Source organism: Cottoperca gobio, unplaced genomic scaffold, assembly GCF_900634415.1.
Source record: "Cottoperca gobio unplaced genomic scaffold, fCotGob3.1 fCotGob3_245arrow_ctg1, whole genome shotgun sequence".
In the NCBI taxonomy this organism is placed as follows: domain Eukaryota; kingdom Metazoa; phylum Chordata; class Actinopteri; order Perciformes; family Bovichtidae; genus Cottoperca; species Cottoperca gobio.
Window position 1 is genome coordinate 557501 of NW_021166869.1, and position 21909 is coordinate 579409.

General features: G+C 41.7%; 1 protein-coding gene across 2 annotated transcripts in view; it reads right to left on the bottom strand.

Moving 5' to 3' along the window:
- esr2b (estrogen receptor 2b) overlaps positions 1-21909 on the bottom strand; it is an 85875-nt gene that overhangs the window by 51627 nt on the left and 12339 nt on the right. For both annotated transcript variants that reach the window (XM_029426841.1, XM_029426840.1), the window contains exon 3: positions 11780-11836. The gene's annotated coding sequence lies outside the window, so the exon portion shown is untranslated. The remainder of the gene's footprint in view (positions 1-11779; positions 11837-21909) is intronic.

Sequence of the window (21909 nt, forward strand, 5' to 3'; positions counted from 1 at the left end):
CTCTGTAAGTGTAACTGTGTAACTAACTGTAACAGTGTAACTGAAACTGTGTAACTATGTAACTGTGTAACTGTGTAACTGTGTAACAGTGTAAGTGTAACAGTGTAACTGAAACTGTGTAACTATGTAACTGTGTAACTGTAACTGTGTAACAGTGTAACAGTGTAAGTGTAACTGTGTAACTAACTGTAACAGTGTAACTGAAACTGTGTAACTATGTAACTGTGTAACTGTGTAACAGTGTAACAGTGTAAGTGTAACAGTGTAACTGAAACTGTGTAACTATGTAACTGTGTAACTGTAACTGTGTAACTGTGTAACAGTGTAACAGTGTAACAGTGTAACTGAAACTGTGTAACTATGTAACTGTGTAACTGTAACTGTGTAACAGTGTAACAGTGTAACTGTGTAACTAACTGTAACAGTGTAACTGTAACAGTGTAACTGTGTAACTAACTGTAACTGTGTAACAGTGTAACTGTAACTGTGTAACTGTAACTGTGTAAGTGTAACTGTGTAACTGTAACAGTGTAACTAACTGTAACTGTGTAAGTGTAACTGTAACAGTGTAACTGTAACTGTGTAACTATGTAACTGTAACTGTGTAACTGTAACTGTGTAACTGTGTAACAGTGTAACTGTAACTGTGTAACTGTAACTGTGTAACTGTGTAACTGTAACTGTGTAACTGTAACTGTGTAACAGTGTAACTGTAACTGTGTAACTGTAACTGTGTAACTGTGTAAGTGTAACTGTGTAACTGTGTAACTGTAACTGTGTAACTGTGTAACTATGTAACTGTAACTGTGTAACTGTAACTGTAACTGTGTAACAGTGTAACTGTAACTGTGTAACTGTGTAACTATGTAACTGTAACTGTGTAACTGTAACTGTGTAACAGTGTAACTGTAACTGTGTAACTGTGTAAGTGTAACAGTGTAACTGTGTAACTGTAACTGTGTAACTGTGTAACTATGTAACTGTAACTGTGTAACTGTAACTGTAACTGTGTAACAGTGTAACTGTAACTGTGTAACTATGTAACTGTAACTGTGTAACTGTAACTGTGTGTGTACTGATGAAAAATGAAGACTTAATGTCACAGAAGTATCCGTGTAAACACCAAAAATGCGAACATGATTTAAGGCGGTGTAACTGAACCCGTCCTCGCTTCTTCCTTCCTGCAGCCGTCTCTCTGTAAACATACATGACGACAGTTATATAGAGAAACTTTTGCACCGTCTAACGCCACCACCACCACCGCCACCGTCACCCCCGCCCCTCAACACATGCATACAACTCACATTCCTCTGGATCCTTAGATGTGCAGCAGGGTCAGCACACATGCCTGGGCTTGTCCTCTGGCTACTTCCTGCACTGCGGTGATGACTGCAGCACGGCCCATTGAGCACAGACCTGCTGTTACTATGATGCTCTTCCTCAAAGCTCGCTCCACCACTTCAGTCCAGACTAAAACATGTCGACATCGACTTGATGGATTGTCGTGAAATTTGGTGCAACCATTCATTGTCCTCTGAAGATGAACTCTAATAACTTTGGTGATTCCCTGATGTTTCCTCTGGCGCCACCAGCAGGTGAAAGGTTTGCATTATCAATGGAATATTTCACAATCTCACACACAATTGGGTTCATACATTCATGTTCCCATCAGGATGAATTGTGATAACTTTGGTTTTCCCATCAGCCTCAGCTGGACCTCTTCTTCTATGTTTTCAACCAGTATTTCTTTCTGAGTTTCTCTTTTGCTTTCTTCCTTGTTTGTTTTTGTTTTTACTCCCTAAAATGAAATCCTCAAAACGGTATTGGAGTTTAGAAGTTGAGTATTATTTAGTTACTTCTCACTTCTGGTTGAGACAATCAAAAATAACAAAAGATAAATAAGAGCGACTGATATTAAGAGAGAGAATGGAGTCAGAGTAGAGCGACGTCAGTTCTCTACACTTCTATATGAAGAACAAATAAAAGCCATGAGATCAGCTGAAGCCCGTCTCTGATGTTCTCTATGTAAACGTTTCCACTTCTGGTGAAAGCAGGGAATTTCTGTGTAGTGATAATAAAAACACACAGTGCACGCCAAACCTCTGCTATTAATCACACAGGCTTTAACAGAGCAGCGACGCAGAGAGGCCTTCATGTGGGTGGGATGGAAATAGGTTTTTCTCCTCCAATAATTAGCTTATCAGACCATTTACACGGCTACGAATCATTAGCACCAGTTTAATGAGGTGGCTAAAAATAGAGGAAGCACATAAAGGATCAGAGGAACCTGCTGGAACCAGAGTTTCACACTCCGAGTGTGTGTGAGCATAAATTCACAAAATCACTGTTTGTGTGTGTGTGTGTGTGTGTGTGTGTGTGTGTGTGTGTGTGTGTGTCATGCTCTTGTTTGTGTATGACCGTGTGTTTGTTCATACTTCTCGTATTTTCCTGGCCGTGCATGTGCATGTGTGTCAGACTGCATTCAGTGAGAAACATATTTCACACACTGTACGCAACTTTTCTAATGTTTGGTTTCATACGACGAGGCCAGTTAAGCATTAGACGAGCATTATGCTATCATTTATCAAGTCTGTCTCGCAGCCATTGGTTTCTACAGAAGACCTACATCTTTAGAAACAGGTCAAAATATAAAGTTTCATTTGTTTAAAAAAGACTCAGAACTTTTCTGAAACAGCTTCATATTGTAGTTTTCAACAAATGTTCAAACACCAGGAAATAGTGCATTTATTGGGGACTATTTTCACAGTGTGAGTACTTATATTATACCTACGATTTGATAAAATAAATCCCTCTGAATGATGTTAAAGCCTTAAACAAAGTGACCCTAACCCCAAGCTTCCTATGCACTACAGTCCTGTTATTGTGACTATTTGAACCTGAGAAACAAAGCTGGAATTTGAAGTTTTAGGGAACCTGCTGAAGGTGCAGTCAATGTAATTAAATTGACATTTTCTTGCAGGATATAAACATTAAAACACCGCCTACTACACAAACTGAAACAACGTTTTGAAAGCTACAACGTTTAATCTCTAAATCTCTCAGAAGAGCTTTGACAGCACAGTTTGCCGTCATGCAGAGATTCAATGTCCATGCTGACACACACGCACACACACGCGGCACGAGGACAGCAGGACCCCACAAACTATGCAAAGTGAGACGTGGAGACACCTGAAACCAGTTTTTATTTGAGAATATCATTTGATGATCGAGCGGAGCATTTACAGTCGGGCTGCTCTCGCCTTCAGTGAAGTGACGTGAGCAACTGTTTGGGCCGAGGGGGTCAAGTAGGGTGTGTGTGTATGTGTGTGGCTGCATGTATCTGTGAGTGTGAGTGTGTGTGTGTGTGTGTGTGTGTGTGTGTGGGCACAGACTGTGGGTAGAGTAAGTTACAGTCTGGGGCAGCTGGAGCAACACCCACACAGAAAAACACCAAGCACTCACCGACATACAATATACAAACACACAGTCAAGGATCTATGGAGGGTTATTAATGCCCAACTGTGGAACGAGCAAAAAACATACACACAACAAACTGTTAACAGGCCAATAAGCGAGCAGAGTTCTTGTTCTGTGTCTAAAACCCCAAACCTCAAACAGTTACCAAATGTCGTTTATAATGTAAATACTCAAGTAGAGCGGCAACTACTGATTATTTTAATCTGCAGATTATTTCTGATCCATCTTTTGGCTCTTAACATATCATAGCAACAGTGAGAGATTCCCATCACAAGTGCAGAGTCCAGAATGACGTCTTCAAAACTGCTTTTTGTCCGACCAACAGTCCAAAACCCCAACATACTCAATCCACCATCACAGAACACAGAGAAAACTAATAAATATCACATTTTAGAAGAACCAGTGAAATTCTGGCAGTTCTACGTGATAAAAAGAAATTACTTAAATATTTATAAATTCTCTAAATTATTAGATTGATGTTCTGTAAATGTTTTTACTATTAAACTACTCAAAATAATAATACTCTATGTTCAAATACAAGCTCTTCAACATTGTACTTAAATCTTGAGTTAAACAGTTCCCAGCCGGCTTAGTCATTAGTGAGCTTCCATAACTACTGTAGACACATGCAGCACAAACACATACACAGAGCAGAGCGCTTGGTGGGGGGGGGGAGCGGGCAGTAAGATTACTCCTGGCCTTACCCCGGTCCAGTTTGTAGCTGTTACTAAAGCTCAAACTCAATGCAGCGTCTGACAGCAGACTGACGGCAGCGCCTCTGCTCCTCTGAGTGGCAGCCTCGGCCTTCAGAAACTCATTCTTATGCGCACGGCTTCCAAAACCAATCAACGCCACTAACAAGCTCATTTAAACGTTTAGACTCGAGGCTCTTCATAAACCAGAAACTCACATTACAAAGTCAAGTTAGGAGAAAACACTGCTCATTTAAACTGCAGGAGTTTCATTTGATCACAATCTAAAATAGAAATAGCTTCGTCTTCTTAACATCACGACGGTGGCGTGACTAATGTGAAAACGTCTGATTTTGTCTCATACGGTTAAGTCAACTTGACCTCTATAATCACTCTGCAATCCCTAAATGTATCGTGTGACTCCATCAGTATGGAGATAATTTACTATATTTATTCAAGAGAGCATACCTCCTTGATTTCACCTTCAGATCTTGTAATGCTTTCCCCCAAAACGCCAGCGGAGACAGAAAATAAAGCACTTTTCAGCATGAGCATGTTCAGTTTAAGCTTGGAATAGAACTTCATTATTAATTACTTAATTATAGGAGAATTTTGATAGTTCTTATTGCACAAAAAAATCCAAGAGTGTGCCCAGAAGCAGCCTGAGTGTGAGGAGAAGGGCTGACGCTGGAGCGCAGGAAATCTGTGCAAGCAACAATATATGTGAGTGCAAGCAACAATATATGTGAGTGCAAGCAGGTAGTTTGAGGAGACGCAGAACTAATCTAAAACGCTGTGAGTGTGAGGGAAAGCATTACAAAATCTGAACGTGAAATCAAGGATTCAATCAATCAAGGACATGCTCTCATATGCTTGAATAAAGATAGCAAGAAAGCTCCAGGTTGGGCGAGTAAGTTTCTTCTTCTTTGTTATTATTGGCGGATGCATTTGCAGACCAACTGTAAAGGTGCATCCGCCGCCGTGTGATGTGAGGTAAAGATCATTCAAAATGGACAACCTGAAGTGGATAAATATTAAATGAATACTATTAGTTGTTTATTAGTCGTTAGTTTGGATGAGCTATCGGGCACTACACTGGTCTTAGAAGCATCGTGGTAATTGTAACATGCATGGAAACAAGTGTGTGTTTCCTGGTGGAAGAGAAGGTGCTGATATTGTGGTGTTGATGATTTAGCCCGGCTGAGTGCTGGTGTGGGTGAGCTGTTAGCTGGGAGAGGCCGGGATGGGAAGTCTGGGAAAGTCTTAATGACAGACTAGTGGCGAGACGAGACACAGAGCCATAACCATGAATCACATGGTAATTAATGACCAGGTTCCCATGGTCGGGGCTTGTTTGATGGTAAAACAAAAGCTATCTGGACCACGCAAGTGTTATTTACACACACATTAGACAGATTAAGATAGGGGGGAGGCGGGGGAGAGGGGGGCAAGGTTAAAGAGAGCAGCTTACGTGGTGTTTGCGATAAGAGGAGGGTAGTAACATGACCAGCAGGTAAAGTGGAGACGACATGGACTGGAGCTAATGAGGGAGTGCAGGACCAGCTGGCTGCCGGGCTGCAGAGTGAAGGGGAGGGTCTGCTAATGATAGCTTCGGCCTCTCCGAACTACAGCGGGGTCACACAGAGGGGCAATAAAGCAGAGCCACTTGCATGAAGACATGAAGCACTCTGAAAATCATGTGGCCACTGAATGCCTCATTCTCTCACCTTCACAACAATGACTCATGTAGGCAGTTTCTCACAGGGGAAAAGAAAAGTGAGAGAAATGATGAGAGCAGCAGCCAAGGATCTTTTAATGGGAGGATCATTCCATTCTTTTAGTGTTGCAATAAAATTAAAAAAACATGGTTATGAATGTGTAATGACACTTTCTGCACAAACCCTATGGTTTACCTTACTTAAGGATGTTTGCAAGTGACCAAATACCCATCAGCCTCAGCTGTGCTTTGTGTTACTTTTCGTATTTGAGTATGTTAGCATGCTGACACGCTAAGTTTACATTAACATCGTCATTTAAGTGCGTTAGCATGCTGACGTTATCATTTAGCTACAGGCACCTAAATACTGCCTCACAAAGCTGCACGTAGACTCCTCGTCTTCTTGGTGTTGGGTGCTTTGTTTTGGGTCATATGTTTATAAGTAATATGTGTTTCTCGTCTCTTAAATATGAGCTTTGCACTATCACACTTTGTTTTTGGGTTTCATGTCAACTTTGATGATAAAATAAGAAAACATGATGATTTTATTACAGATTAAGTTTTATACGTTTGGCTGCAAATGTCTAAAAAATGACAAACACACAAATATTATATATTATATATATTATTTACATGCACTATTTGTGTGCATTATTTTCTCTGTATACACATTTAGATTTTATAAACTTTTTATCTGTTTTAATGATCAAAGTCATGTCAAGCCCTGATCCCGGATTATGTAACGCATCATCACGCAAATAATTATCAAACATCATAACTGTCATTCATTAAGCTGTAAATAAACCTGCACTTACAAACATGTTTGTAGATAATTACACAGACTGCATTTACTTACAGGGTCTTGGTTACCCAGACGTCAAACTCTCCTGTGTTTTACTCACCACCACACACACTGCACAAACACATGCACCGCCTTTCACAATTAAATACACCACATATTGTACATTAAACACGTTTCAGAGTGTTTAATGTAAAACAATGATGACACCGACCAATTAAAGGGACCGGCGCGATTAAAGGGAAGGACGTGGACGCTGCAGTGACAGCGAGCGGGCGGGCAGTCAGCCACGCTGAGGGTGGGGCCAACTGGGCGTGAGCAGGAAGTTCTGACAGCCGTGAGAACAGGAAGATGAAAGGCTAGGGGGAGTTTGGATCATGGAGGACAACACACACACACACACACACAACTTTCTCACGCTTTAGCAACAATGCTAATCCTACTGCTGCTAACTCTTAAACTGCTCTGTGGTGTTCTGTGTTGTGCGAAGACGCTTTACACCCACACAGGCTTTTATAATAGATACATGCAGCGCTCCCGTTGTTCACATGCTGAAAATACAAACACACACACACACACGATAGCATGCACTCTGCAACTAGAGATAATAACTTCGACTGATGTATGTTTGCACTCATTTGTGTGCATGAATATATGTGTGTGTGTGTGTGTGTTCTCTTTTAAAATGAAAAGTCTACATATAACTGAACTAAAAGATAGACTGAATCAACAAATGTATTACATTTGTAATTTTACACCATTATTGTTCTATTTCTAATATCTTTCAAAGCAAATCTAAATTAAAAGAATAATTTTTCGCAGAGCTTATTTAGCCTGAAATGTCCACAGAGCAGCTCAAAGTCACCACCGACTGAACTTTCCCCACGTACGGCCCACAGCTGAGAGTGAGCTTCAACACTTGATGATATCAAAGAGGACTAGTGGGTGGAATTTTCCTTCAAGAGAAGTTTCCACCCACGGCGGCGCTCTTGTCACATCCCACAGCCTCACACCGTTTCTCTCTGGGCCACACAATCAGCTGTGAGAGCCCGGACACTTCACACACCGACGAGATGGAGCTATTCTCAGCCGGCGTCAGAGGGGAGCTCACTGGAAAATGTGTACAGTGTGTTAGATCTGTGTATGTGTGTGTCAGGTGGAGCGTAGTCTAGGAGGAAGTGTGTGTGTACTAATGTTTGTATGCATAGATGTGCAGGTGTGTGTGTGAATGCATATGTGCGTGCCTACATGATTGCATTGATGTGATTGTGTGTGCAGGTGTAAGCAACACCATAAAAACTAAAGCGTTGGATACAGAAAATGGTTTATTTGGTTGATCCAGTCTGCTGTGACACACCAGTGTTGGTAAATCACAGCCTCCCTGCCTCATGATGTACTGATGACATCTTCGGATGAAACTTGTCCCGACAGGATACGCTGAATATGAAACAAAATACTGAAGGACCAATGAGAGTCTTGCACAAGCTTTGTGAGTCTTTTACTTTAAACTGAATGAACTTTTAAGCTAAATAAAACCAAAAGCACTTTGCACTGCTGCCATTTCACGGTTTGTTTCCTGCTCAACTGTCGGTTCCACATTTCTGACGATGTGTAAGGGTGCTTTTATCTGTAGAGAACAAAATATGCGCACCAATTAGCAAACCTTTTTCAGGAAGGAAGAGAGAAAAGCAGTTTCTGCTTGTGATACTGAGTGTTAATCAGGATGAATAGCTGACGTGAAGTCAGGTCAGCAAGTGCTAACATGCTCACCGTAGCAGCTAACCAGCTACTCAGCAAAAACAAAAGGCCAGCAGAGTGTTGCGAGGCAGAACGCTCCCCGAGCGACGAGCCGCTCTGCCGTCACCAGCAGCGGCCTGGACGGGATCGCACCCAGCAGGAAGGCTTTGGGAGCAATGAACCGCGACCAGGAGAAACAGAGACGGTTACTATGACGCAGCCAAACGCACTACGAGTGTGTTTGCGAGGTCGTGTTTCCACATGTGGAGTTGTTCAGGCGTTGTTTGTCTGCCGTGCCGGTAATTGCGTGCGTGCATTTGTGCACCTCGGTGTGTTCTGCCCTGCACCGTCTGCAGCCAAACAAGCATTGAACCTCTCTCTTCATGCGTTCAGCGCAGGAACAAACACACAAACAGCTGGTCCCACATGTCCTAATAAGAGAGTGGTTGACTGGCAGAACATCCTTTCCACTGCATCACAGATTAGATTTCACTCCTTCAAGGCTGCTGACTTGGCCTGGCACGGCCTCTTCGTCTCATTACTGTCCGTCTGCTGCAGCAACGACTGCTACAAACGTCCTGAATGGTTCAATGTTTACTCCCGTGAACATCTTCAGAAACTATTTTCTGGCATTAAAACCTGACAAAATCTCAAAGATGAACAAAGCTAAAATCCCAGAGATTCAAAATTCAACACGGTTTCTGATTTATTTTCAGTTGTGAAATGGATCCTGATTTTATTCTAATTGGAAACTGAAACAATTTTAAAGGCATTGATTTAATTTGCTGAAGCCTGTAGTCCAGAACTCTGCACACGCAGCCCCTGAACATGTATATGTGAATGAACAGAGGAGGACACCTGTTCCATCATATGGTGTGTGTGTGTTGTATAGATCTAATGTTATTCATGTACTGTAAATATGTCAGTCCCTACTTTTAAAGCTATCTTTAACCGCCATGTTATGAGCGAGACAGATGTCCAAGTGTTGTCAATGTAATGGACAATAAAGTTGTCAGATTTGCAGGATGGATAAGTGCATGAGGAGGAGACGGATGTGGAAATGTGGTGCAGACAACTCGACTGTAAACATGTGTGAGTGTTCGAAATGTAGATACGGTTTAAAAAGGCCATCGTATAAGAAGGAAGTCAATTGTTGTCTAAAGTGATGATTTATAGCACATAATCTTACTTGGCAGTCGAGAATGTGTCCCTGACATCATCGCTTTGAGAGCGCGTTCGCTCCACGTTCTCATGTCTGCGTGCTGAGTACAGAGACGGTGCCGTGAGGTAATTAGCCTCGTTAAGAATGTCTGTTCTTTGCAAACAGGCATGGGAGTGTTAACGATCGTCTTTTCTAACAGTCAGCGAGAAAGGGAATGAGCATAAATCTCCAAACTGAAAACCTGCTTTCACAAGTCACGTCACATTAAAACTCAGATTGGTTCTTTAAAATACTCGACATCCTCTACAACAGTTGTTATTTTTACTCTGGCAGAGAATAGTGTGTTGGTGTTCCTCCCGTGGCCTAACAGAAAAGTGGTGCTTAAAACATCTTTGGCATAAGCAGTTAACATGCCGACCTCTGCTCTGCGTGGGGATGAGCCGGTGGAATTCCTGGTATTGCACATGATGGACGTATTATTTCTTGATTTGGCAAAGCGAGCTTTTTAAGTTCCTGCCAAAAAATGCATCAAACCTTCAGCCACATTCCACCGATGCCTCATTTAATCCTGACTGAAGGAAGAAATAAACTGTACAAGAAGATTTAACGTTAAGTGCACGATATACACACAATTATCCACCAACGTTCAACTACCGAAATTAGTATCATCAAGGTCCTCGTGACAGCCTCACGGAGGATTCAAAGCATCAGAGGTCGTATTAAAGAGGACGGGAAGCACCCAGCCGACGCTAACACTACGTTAGATCCTGTTATTGATCCCACAGTGACTGTTTTTACTCCAACAGGTGCAGACTGTTGCCCAGGAGCACTTCAGCAGAGTGAGAACATGTTGTCCCCACTTCTCCTAACTGCTCCCCAGGTCGGGAGGACAGTGGATGTGTGTCACCTCTCTGGAGGGTGACTTTGGGAGGGTTGGGTTTGGGGGTTTCGTTGATGTGCTGTTGATAGTGTGTTCGCGACAGAGGCAGCTGGGAATGCAGAGCCAGCACTCCTCTGTGTCTCGCTAATCAGGCCTGTCCTGTTGTTAGCGCTACCAGCCACGACCACTTATCTTCTCTCACACAGCTGTAGTTTAGAAATATACATAAGAATGATTTGTGTATACAGGTTATAAAAAATGTGCTTTCTCAAAAGGTATCCTCCTCTGATATGGTGCCCATCTCCTTATGCACACGGAAGCTAATTGGCTTTTTACGTGTAAGCATGTGCACGACAAAGGCTTCAGGAAGGGACAACAGAGTGGCTGGATGAAATACAGCATCCTTACACAAATCAATGTGTATATATACTAATTAATGTCATATAAAATCAAACTGAATTTAGCCTCTTGAAGTCCAAATAGATCAATTTCAAACATTCACACACAGACAAACTAAAGTCTTTATACGCTACTACAAAATATACACTGTGTGGGTGTAGTAAGATCGGATTTGATTGACAGTGACCGAACAAACTTCCCTTTTCCCGCCCATTTCAAAGCAGCGAGAGAAGAGCACAGGGAGGGAAAATATTGTGTTCATGTAGGATCCAAATCACTGATGCTAAGAAACAAAGAGGACAATATGTTTTCAGGCTCTTTAAAATAAGTAATGTTTCCAAAATCGGATGTGAGGTAGGAGAGAAATGTAGATTTACAGTGCATGTAAACCCATTCACTCCTCGAGTGCGTGTAAACTTACCGTACTCATGTCTTTCACATCTCTCTCATGCATACCTACACTGTATAATCCTTACCAGATCATTCGGCACATCACTACATACAAACCCTCGCTGGTTTACATTGTTTTAGAGTTTTGGCAAAAGCTAAACATGCAACACGAAGGTGCAGCTGATCAGCGCCTACACTGGAGGTCTGTCACGATAATTAGTGTGGCTCACAAAAGATCTCAGCTAATGTTCCCGGCAGACACTGCCGTGAGTCTTGTACCCAAAAGGCACAACACAGGTGAACAAACAGGGCTCAACCTCTCCAAAGCACCTTGAGTGCAAAGATATTTTATGTTTCTTTCTAAGCCGCCGTCAAACACGATCCGGGTGCTTGGAGACCAAACCAAACACAGTAGATTGAGAGAGGAGCTCTCGCATACACGGATCCATCCGTCTTCATTAGTGCATTACACAGTTTAAAGGGTTATTTAAGTTGGCAGATGGAGAAAGAATGTATTCTCACTTACAGAAACGGCCTGTAGAAGTGGCTGCAGAGGAGACGGGAGATGAAACTTTATTGGTCCCTGTGGAGAAATACAAGTCAATGCAGCAACCAAAAGAAACTGTGATACAGTGCGGCAATAAAGCAATGCAATATAAAAAATATAAAATAAAATGTAATAAGCCATAAAAGCATGATAAAAGTTATAATGTAGGGGTTCTATAAACACACACTTCATCTCCTGCACACTGCATTGTATAACGTATAATAAATAGGAGTATGGATTAGATTGAATGGATGGATTAGTGTTTTACTTACAGAAGGTATTTATTTATAAGACTTGTGTTAAAAAGCAGTTTTACAAGTTTTCTGACATTTTATGTTTAAAAATGCAAATGACGCATTGTGTAATTTGAACTGTTGCTGAATTAAGGAGAAATCTACAGACGCACTTGAAATGGACCAGTGCATGAAAAACCTCTGATGTCGTGTCTCGCCTTAAAATGGTTTCTTAAAAAGAGTGGGCGCTGTGGGAAACAATATAATATGAACATATAACGGAAGTCATATACATAATGAAATACTGTGTTTAAAAATATCACATGCATTACACCCACAACTGCAGTGAACAAGTACACACTTAAAGTTCGCCCACGTGATGACATGACTGTGATTGAATAGAAAATGTAATAAGTGGCACTGGGAGGAACCTTCTGTGTATTTCCTGGTTTATATAAGGGTCCTCCATGTCTCATAAATCTATTAATACACTGCCACCAATATGAATACAACAGGGCCTTGAAATGCACCATTCTCCCCGCAATGCAGCACAGGCCGTGGTGCACGTACGTGCGGTTGTTTGTTATCAGCAGGAACCCGGGTCTACATGAGGGAGGAAATGTTACTGGTTCCCACCATAACTCAGCACAGGCCTAATCAGTAATGGTAGCTTGATGAATGGAAGGCTTCAGTACACACGGGCATTTGTCGCGAGCCATAAACAATGAGTCAGACTGGTATATCTGACAATTATAACTACCCTTCAAGGACTTCTTAACATAACCAAATGTGGTCTTAACCCCCCCCCCCCCACCCCCCACCCTCTGCACACAACTCCCCCCCCCTCCTCCTCTTTTTAGCGCCAGTCATGTGGTTTTGTGAAATGACAGGCTCCACGTTCTCACACACAGTAAATCAGATACACACACACACACACACACAACAGTATATCACTGTTGGCTTTTACACTGTTTGACCTCCACCGGGCTGATCGCAAATGTCAAAATATGGAGAGCTGCGATGCAAAAAACTACAAAGCAAACGATAACCTCCATGTTCTCACGCTTTGTAGTCAAACACACACACACACACACACACACACACACACAGTACATTAAACATCTGTCAGGCCTGTTTGACCTAGAGAGTGTTACATTCTGGAGTCAGTGCAGGTCAGAAGCTACATTACAGATAGGCTACATTATGTCTCAGCTGCAAAAATATTTTATTATATTTTTTATTAGTTAACATAACCGGGGCAAAAAAACAAGACAGAACTATTGTCAAAATAATGACCATGGTACCAGAACTTGCTAGCTAAGCTGGTTAGTAAGCAAGAGACTAGAACTTTAATGTGGGCTAGCTAGCTTGGATAACTTGTAGAAAGCGTCACTAAACACACTTTGGACAATAACTATCGTCTCTGTCGCTAATGTTGTGACCCCCTAACTCCTAATATTCGACTCGTCCAACACATAGCCTACTGTATGTCAGTCTAAATCTGTGTTAACACGCAAGTTAGCTGTGCAATGTGGTTGTTAGCGTGTAAACGCCTGTTAACGTTAGCATGTAGGATAGCGGTAGCGCTAATGCTAAACATGTTAACAGTAACATAAACATCATACTTAACTTTAAGCATTCAGTTTAATTTGAACCACTGAAACTCTGTGGTATTAGTCACACAGTGTGTGTGTGTGTGTGTGTGTGTGTGTGTGTGTGTGTGTGTGTGTGTGTGTTGCATGTTCCAAGGAAAGTGCCAAGTGCCTACTTGATTGTGTCTACTGTATTTCACCATGTGTTTAGCTTTGCCACTCCACGCCATGTCCCAGGACATAAGGAAATGTTACAGGTTACTTATTGCAGGGAGCACATTTATAAAAACATTTTACAAAGGTAAACACACCTTTGTGACAGTGGCAAAGACGTCAGGTCTTTTGTTCCAGTGTGAAAAGTTGAAGTCTTGCACCTCATGTCGACAGTTAAAGTTACTTGTATACATGCATTAATAATTTAAATCAATGGGATGCACACACTTCGAGTTGATATCAATATGAGAAGACAATATAGAGTCTACAAGAAAATGAGCCCTCAGGGTGAGTAAAACTAATTAAAATATGAGTATATTGCTAATAGGAACTCTGTGGAAAGCTCTGGGGCTATAATGAGGTTTGATAAATAATTATTAAGACACACCTTGACTCTAATTATGTAAACAACAGGTTGTTGACTTCACATGATAAGTATTAGTCATGCCACAAATCAAACTGGCATTTCCACATAAACACAAACCATGTTCCACCTCCTGAGTTCGTCTCAGTGTAACATGAACATATTTACAAAGAAAAAAAGCATTAAATTAATTGTTTTAGTTTCCCATTCCATTAGTTTTGTGACGGTACAAGGACCTGTAAATTAAACCACTTTGACAGATTTTTCGCGGCATTACAACCACAGATCCAAACATATGAAACCTCTAATTTCCCAGCTTTGAAAGTGACAAGCAGCAACAAGTAAAAAAACAAGGTTCTCAATTTATCTATCTGGAGAGAAAACTTAACTTTGTGATTTCAGCAGCAGTGTGAGCATCAGCTCTCCTGAAACTATACCCCTCGACTCTCAGAATAATCATGCGCATGTGCAGCGAGGTGATGGAAAGTTACAACCAAAATACAGAATTGCAAAGTATTACTTTGGGTGTAATGTCCTTGTTTGGAAAGGAAATGGGAAGCTCATTGCCTAAATTGAAACTCAAGTGCATGAGCCTTAAACAATACCTACTGTAAGTGCACTGCTTAAATGTAACTCATTTTCCTGGCAGGGTGGAGACAATGATATGGTCTGACTGTTGTGTGGATTTTCAGAGCTTTCTCATCCAAATCATTTGATTTAGATGATTTCAGGATTAGGTTTTGTTTTTTTCTCAAGTAATAAGTCTGATTATCAAATTGCATGTCCTCTTAAAAAGGTAAAATGTTGAATGAATGCTACAACATACAAGTAGAAATATAACATATGATAATAACCTTTAGGGTGGAGTCTGTGTGACTGTGCTGAGGTCGGGACAAAGGCTTGGAGAGACAAAGGGGACATACGTGGTAGTTATTGTATTAGCCTCAGATAGTAATTCGGGTGCTTTGCTTTGGTCTTCTGTTACCTGCAGTTTGGTGCCAGAGAGCATTGATAATGAGAGGGAGGAAAGGGTGTGTGTCAGTGTGAGTGGGCGCTCTAATGACAGTGAGCTGTGTATGCATGTGTGTTTGCGTCTGCATGCAAAGCTGTGGTGCAGTTTGGTGTAGACCGGTGAGGTCGATACATGTGTTAGGGTTCACATGTACACCCACATGTACCCCCAGTGTATACATGAAGTGTGTGTGTGTGTGTGTGTGTGTGTGTGTGTGTGTGTGTGTGTGTGTGTGAGGGATGGGAATGTCAGTGCATTAGGAGCCAGTGTTCAGTGTGCCACTCCCACAGACAGTCTGGAGCTGTTCATCATTCAGGCACTTTTACTTGGCAGGATGTTGATCAAATACTAATGACTTTGTTTTCAAAAAATCTAACCACCGATTGGAATTTCATCACCACACCAAATCTCCCCACCCACCTGCACATGGCATGTAGTGTGATACCAAAAATCAAAGCGCGTCCCGATAAATTAACTCCTTAACGGTCATTGTTGTGTTTTAAGATTGAAGAGGGCGCTGTTCCAAAGGTTGTGTCCCATTTCAAAAACCATACATTTTAAAGTCCACATTGCAATTCCAAATATGTATCATAAAGACTCCTTCAAATAGGACTATAAACTCCACGCTGGACACTTATATTCATCAGTGAGTGGTCGGTGTATAGACGTAAAGCAGACTGAACCAGACCAATGAAGAAGCCATTGCAAGAAACCTCCATAAGTAGTTCTCATTTGCAGCCAAGATGCGACGTTAATCACTAGATGTTGGCTGTGACAGTCATTTACAAACATTATGACAGTTACAGTAAAAGGATGTATTAATCATTAACGCATTAGGTTGTTTCCCAGTTTGTCTAAAAGTGACATGTCCCATTTTCCTTTTGAGTTGATGTCCAAGTGTAACTCTGGTCATAAACGAGCATATTTATGACTACGATGAATCAATGGCTTTTTAAAATACATACACAACAAAGCAAACTGATCTCTTTGCAATTGGTTTTTAATGGGATGCCCTCAAACGATAAACGTTGCTCCTCGATCACTTTTATTCGACTATATTTATGTCAAATCATTTGGCTCAACAGCTAAACATCTAAGAGGCCACAGTGAGGAGTTGCAGGAGGTGTTATGGTTCCATAATGGCTTCCAATGCTGCAAAACAGAAACTAGCATTCAACAAAGTGCAGTCACTGAACACACACAGTTATCATGGCTGTGTTTGTATGCATTTCTCCAGTTCACCTTGAGATTACTTTGTGCACACAGAGTGTTTCTGGTCACTAAGTGTATTATTATTCCCTATCATCTTAGGGAATGCATTAAACAAAACTAATTCTAAGGTTCAGAATTTGGTTTAGAAAGTTAGAGTAACCCTCAAACAGCCCTTTGAAGATGTCCTCACATTCCCAACTAATAACCCTTTTTATATATATAGCACACAAACACAGTTGCTTTACAATAAGACAAGCTAAAACAACATAAACATCCAACAAACACAACTCAATCAAGAAAGAAAAATATATATATTTAAAGACAGACACACACAGGCTCTGCGCCCGCTCTCCTTCCTTAGTAGATTTAAAACGGAACAAATGATGCAGTAAGTGGTTTTCAAACACGGCGCTTTAGTAAATCCTCGAAAAACTGAGAGGTGATGATTACCGACCAAACCACCGGAAAAAGCAGACGCACTGCTCTGCACTTTATGTCGGAGGAAGTGCCCATTCATTTTCTGAGCCAAACTAAAGACAACATGAGAGCACAAGAGAGGAAGAGGCCATTACACAGCAGCCACAGCAGCCACTCACAGCCTGTGAACCTCGGCGGCACAAAGGTGGGAACTTCTTCCTCTGAACCACACGACCGGCCGACTTTATCCCCAAAAACAATCCTCTGGTTCTGGGAACTTCTGTTCTGAAGTGAATGACAAGGAGACGGAAACAATGGTGCTGGAAGTGTGACGTTTAGCGTTTAAACTGTAATATATCACCATCGCATTGTGACGTTACTGAACCACAGTTGTAACTCTGTAGCAGTCGTTTGAATCTTGTGGGAAATCTACTCAATTGCAAAAACACAGAAAGAGGGCGCTGTTTAGTCAGTGTGGACCTTCAGTGACACACACATTGGCAGTATTGGTAAAGGCAAATGTCTGATGGTCAAAGATCTGCCAATGGGAAGAGATAATTAGACGCGTTTCTTAAAGTGACATCTTAAACGGAGCAGAGATCAAAATAAATAGTAAGTTGAAAAAACTTCTAGTAGTGGACGAATAGTACTAATTATTTCCCTGAATGCACCAATCATAGCTAAGCACAAACTCCCACAGCCTCGGTCTTCATGTTACAAAGTACAAAGACATATTTGATGGTCAGAAGATGTTCCTGGGGATGTGCTACACTTCCTGTTTGTTTGGGGGACTGACTGTGTTTTACAGATCCTAAAACAAATACAGTTGAATGACAAGACTGTATTAACATTGAGCTGCATCCAAACCTCTTGGTCTGTTCAGCATGTTCAGCTGCTCAGGTGTGTTCAGCCATCATCACTAAGTACACCTTTGTCTGCTCAAAGGTCACATTTAAAGACACGTTTCGTTTCGAAGCTAACATTTATTATCTGCACTTTGTAATATTGTCGATCCAGAAGGCGTCAAACCCGTAGCAAGAGAAGCTCTTCTTTGGATCGGTCAATAAAAGGATCTCTCTCACACACTTTGTGCGTCATGAAAACCTTTCCCAGTCATCTTTACCATCAGATCATCTGGTGACTTTTCACAGACGGAGGGAAAATGCCTCTGGGTTCACTTGAACATCCGCGAATACTATCGGCATTTCTTGAATTCTTCGACGCAATTCATCTTCCAGAGTGAGTTACAGGATTATGTGACCTTACATGCCTATTATACAGCGCGAACTTATGTCAAGGCAAACGAAAGGTCAAAGCATTTAAAGAACGGCTCTTTTCTTCGCTCCTGTGCAGGATCTTCACAGGAAGTTGCCAGGGAAACCCTCACCCCGGGCATGCCACCGGTAGCCTCTCCTTCGCTTCAAAGACAGAAAAAAAAAAAGCCAAACCGCCCACTCATGCAGGTTCTCTTGTTGAGTCACACCAACAGCGCATGGGCCCCCGCGGCTATGTGTAAAAGATGTTTATTCTGTGCCAAAGTATTTCACCCGTCGCTGTATCACTCTCGGTCTCAACGCCTGTTGTTTGCCCAGACAAGCACAGGTAGGCACGGTGACGGCGGCGTGTTTAGGCAGGGAAGAGGGTTAAGCTAGCTGACAGTAATGTTCAAAAGAAGAACAAAGAAGCACACCTCAGAGTATTAATCACTGGTAAGTCTCTGTCACACCGAGTCGTCTTCCTCTTTCAGTGAGGATCAGAGACAGAGAGAAAAAGGGGTTTTGATTGGAGTCAGTGCTGGAGTCCATTGGCTGCAGGGGTTTGTGTTGGCAGGTGATCATGGGGGTAATCACCAGATTAATACAGACTCCATAGAAATATCAAAACATGCTGCATCTCCCACTCGTTCTTTAGTTGTTGACATTCTGGTCTATGGGCGCCGACAGAAGATATGTGACTGGTAGATTTCCAAACTTCTCTATGGCCAACTGACAACTGTTTTATTCTTAGACTGCTAAACTCGCACTTATTGTTCATTTACTTTGTTTGGAACGACAGTGAAAAATGGGACTTTGTTCCAGTTCTGTGTTTGCTTTGTTTAGGTTCAGTCTGCACAGTCACAATGCATTTGAACAACATCACATGCACCCAGGGTTTCCCAGTCTCTCGTCTTTCCATCGGGTTAGTCCCAAATTCAATTAGGATTCTTGTGATTATAGATAGTACAGTAATCATGTTCAAGGATTGTCTTTTCCTTTCCATAAATTACGTTTGTACCATGAGGACTGGGTTTCTGTTGGCAATCATATCCATCGGATTGACTTTCCACCAAAAATGTGCATTGCATGCTTTAGCTGTCGACGTTCCAGCCCAGAAACAGTTGCGACCACGTACGTTCACACGCACGTGCACACACACACACACACACACACGCTGAGTGCGGTGAGGCCTCGCACAAGGGCGTGGCTAAAGTTTAGTAAGTTATGGGGCTTTTTGTTATAAGCCACTCCCACTGCGGCCGCCGAGGTTGGGGATCAAGCTGCTGGTCTTGGCTCAAAACGTAGGAGCATAAGATCGCAACTCACCAGCGTCTCCTGCCGACAAACTGCAAAAGGTCTCTTACAACAGGATGTTTTTCTCTTGTAGTTCCAAAGGATCAGGGGAGAATTACACCAAACTCTTTGTGTTGGCAGTCCACCAGCCTGTGAAAGAATAATCGAGGGAAAGAATCTATGGTAAAATAAAAAAACACGCCTCCCACGCAGCGGCTCAGCTCTGAGCATTGGACTTGTTGATGTTCCGGTCGTTTGTGAAGAAAGAATAATCGGTAGATGTAAAAAAACAACAACCTTTCAGAGACACCAAGCTCTTGTTTTCTTGTCATACAACTGAACCGTAGCTAATGCAGTTTTGTGTCCTGACACATTAAGAAAGGTACACGGGTTTGGTTTTGCCAGATTCACCAAAGCCTGCATTAAATGACTGTTGTCTTGATATTGAATAAAGACATAAACTGGTTCCCATACAGTCGATTGCCAAACTGTGCTTATGTGTCTGATGTTGGGTATGTTAAGACAAGAATGAGTAATTAGTAGATAAACAAATGAGGACTTGTCAGAGCAATGACTGGATTACCGACAAAGGAAACAATGTTTCCCACGATAAACTATAACTTCACTATTCAAATAATAATATCATGTGCTTCACCAGTGGTTCAGTAGCTTAATATGAATCAGTGTCTGTAACGCCCCTTTGTCCTCTTATCTCAGACACTTCCATTTCAAACATGTGGGAAAATGTGGAAAATCTTTATCAAATTTAGAAAATATAGCTAAACCCATAAAGCATAATTTAATTAAAGCTTTTATTTTATTTTACATTTATGCTTGCAAACCACATGGGGACTGTGAATGCAGGAGAAGTCCTACAGGTAAGTGCTTGACTGCATCTGAACACCTTTCTAAAGGTGATTGGCAGATCCGGAGTCCGTCATGTTTCCAGGTTACAGATCCAAACAGAACCGACTAATCCGCTCTCTGGGAAATGTGATGTGAGATGGGATTAGCGGTGATGCAGCGTTTTTTTTTTAACTGTTTGTGTACAAAAGGTCACAGCACCAAGGTAACATCCCAGAGTAAAGCTGTTCAACACTAATGTTCACCTTTCAGGCTTTTAATTGCAATTTGTGTCCATGATTGTGTGATTGAGGTAATTCGACCGGAGCCTGTTTCATGCAAGAACAAACCAAAGTCAGATGATCCATTCATGAATGTGTTTTTGTTTGTCCTCTGGGTTGGATTTCATGAATGGCATTCTTTTTGGCAACTAACTCTTAAATCCCCAATAATGGATCGTCCTGGACTGCACCATGTACAATATAGAAATGTGTGTTGCAGATAGTTTCACATCTCAGCACATTGTTTTTAATTACATATTATAAAAGGCATAAATATATATATACATACTTCATGTGGTTATTTGCACGTGTCTCTGATATAAAACTACTTTCAGGAGACGTGTGTGATGATCTGATGAGTTGTGTCTAGTCAGCCTGAGTGAGTCAGGTCAGACGTTCATTACGGTAAGTTCACCACAGCCAAGATAACTTTGTTCACACACACACACACACACACACACACACACACACACACACACACACACACACACACACACACACACACACACACACACACACACACACACACACACACACACACACACAACAGCTGCTGCAGACCTAAAGCCCAGCCTCTGTCTTAACAGCATGAATAATCAGGCATGGTATGTCTTCACCACACACACACACACACCGTCTCTTCTTTAACTGGTGTGTGCAGCTTTGCCTTTTTTAAACTGATGATGTACTACATATACTCAAGTCCTCTACTACCATTTCCAGTTAATTATAATTTAGGAATCATATTGTACACTGGATGTGTTGAGAGTTATTTTTCCATGCATCCATATATTCATCCAGTTTCTACGCCACTTCCTCCTGAGCAGGCTCGATGGGAACTGGTACACGCAAGCAGCTTCTCATTTTTAGTCAGCAACCATGGATTTCACTGACAGGAGTTCATGTAATTTCCATCTATAAATGTTCAAACTGAATATACTGAATAACCGGATCAGGCAGCGGTGGAGCGCTTCACTGGTGAGGCGTGTACGGAGAGGTTTAAACAATACAAGTTCTTCTATCTTCCATCTACAATGTACTAATGTCTCGTCCTCTGAGACACATTTTGTGTCTTTTGTATTGTTTTCATTAAATAGGTGTAAGAAGGGCTGACGATCCTTTTATATTGAAACAATCTCCAGCGAGTATTCATAAACTGGAAAATTGGCATTTGGATAAATCAAAAGCGACTTGAACTCATCTTCACTTACAGCCTCTTTTAGAAGTGACGATCATACGCTGACAAAACGACTAACTATACAAACTCTGCAGAGAGCTGCTGTCGAGGCTCATCGCCTAAAGAACACAGGGGGGGGAATGTAAGCCGAGCTGAAACATCAGCTCAGAACACTTCGAGCTCAAAGTTGGACACATTAAAGGAGGTAAAAAGGAA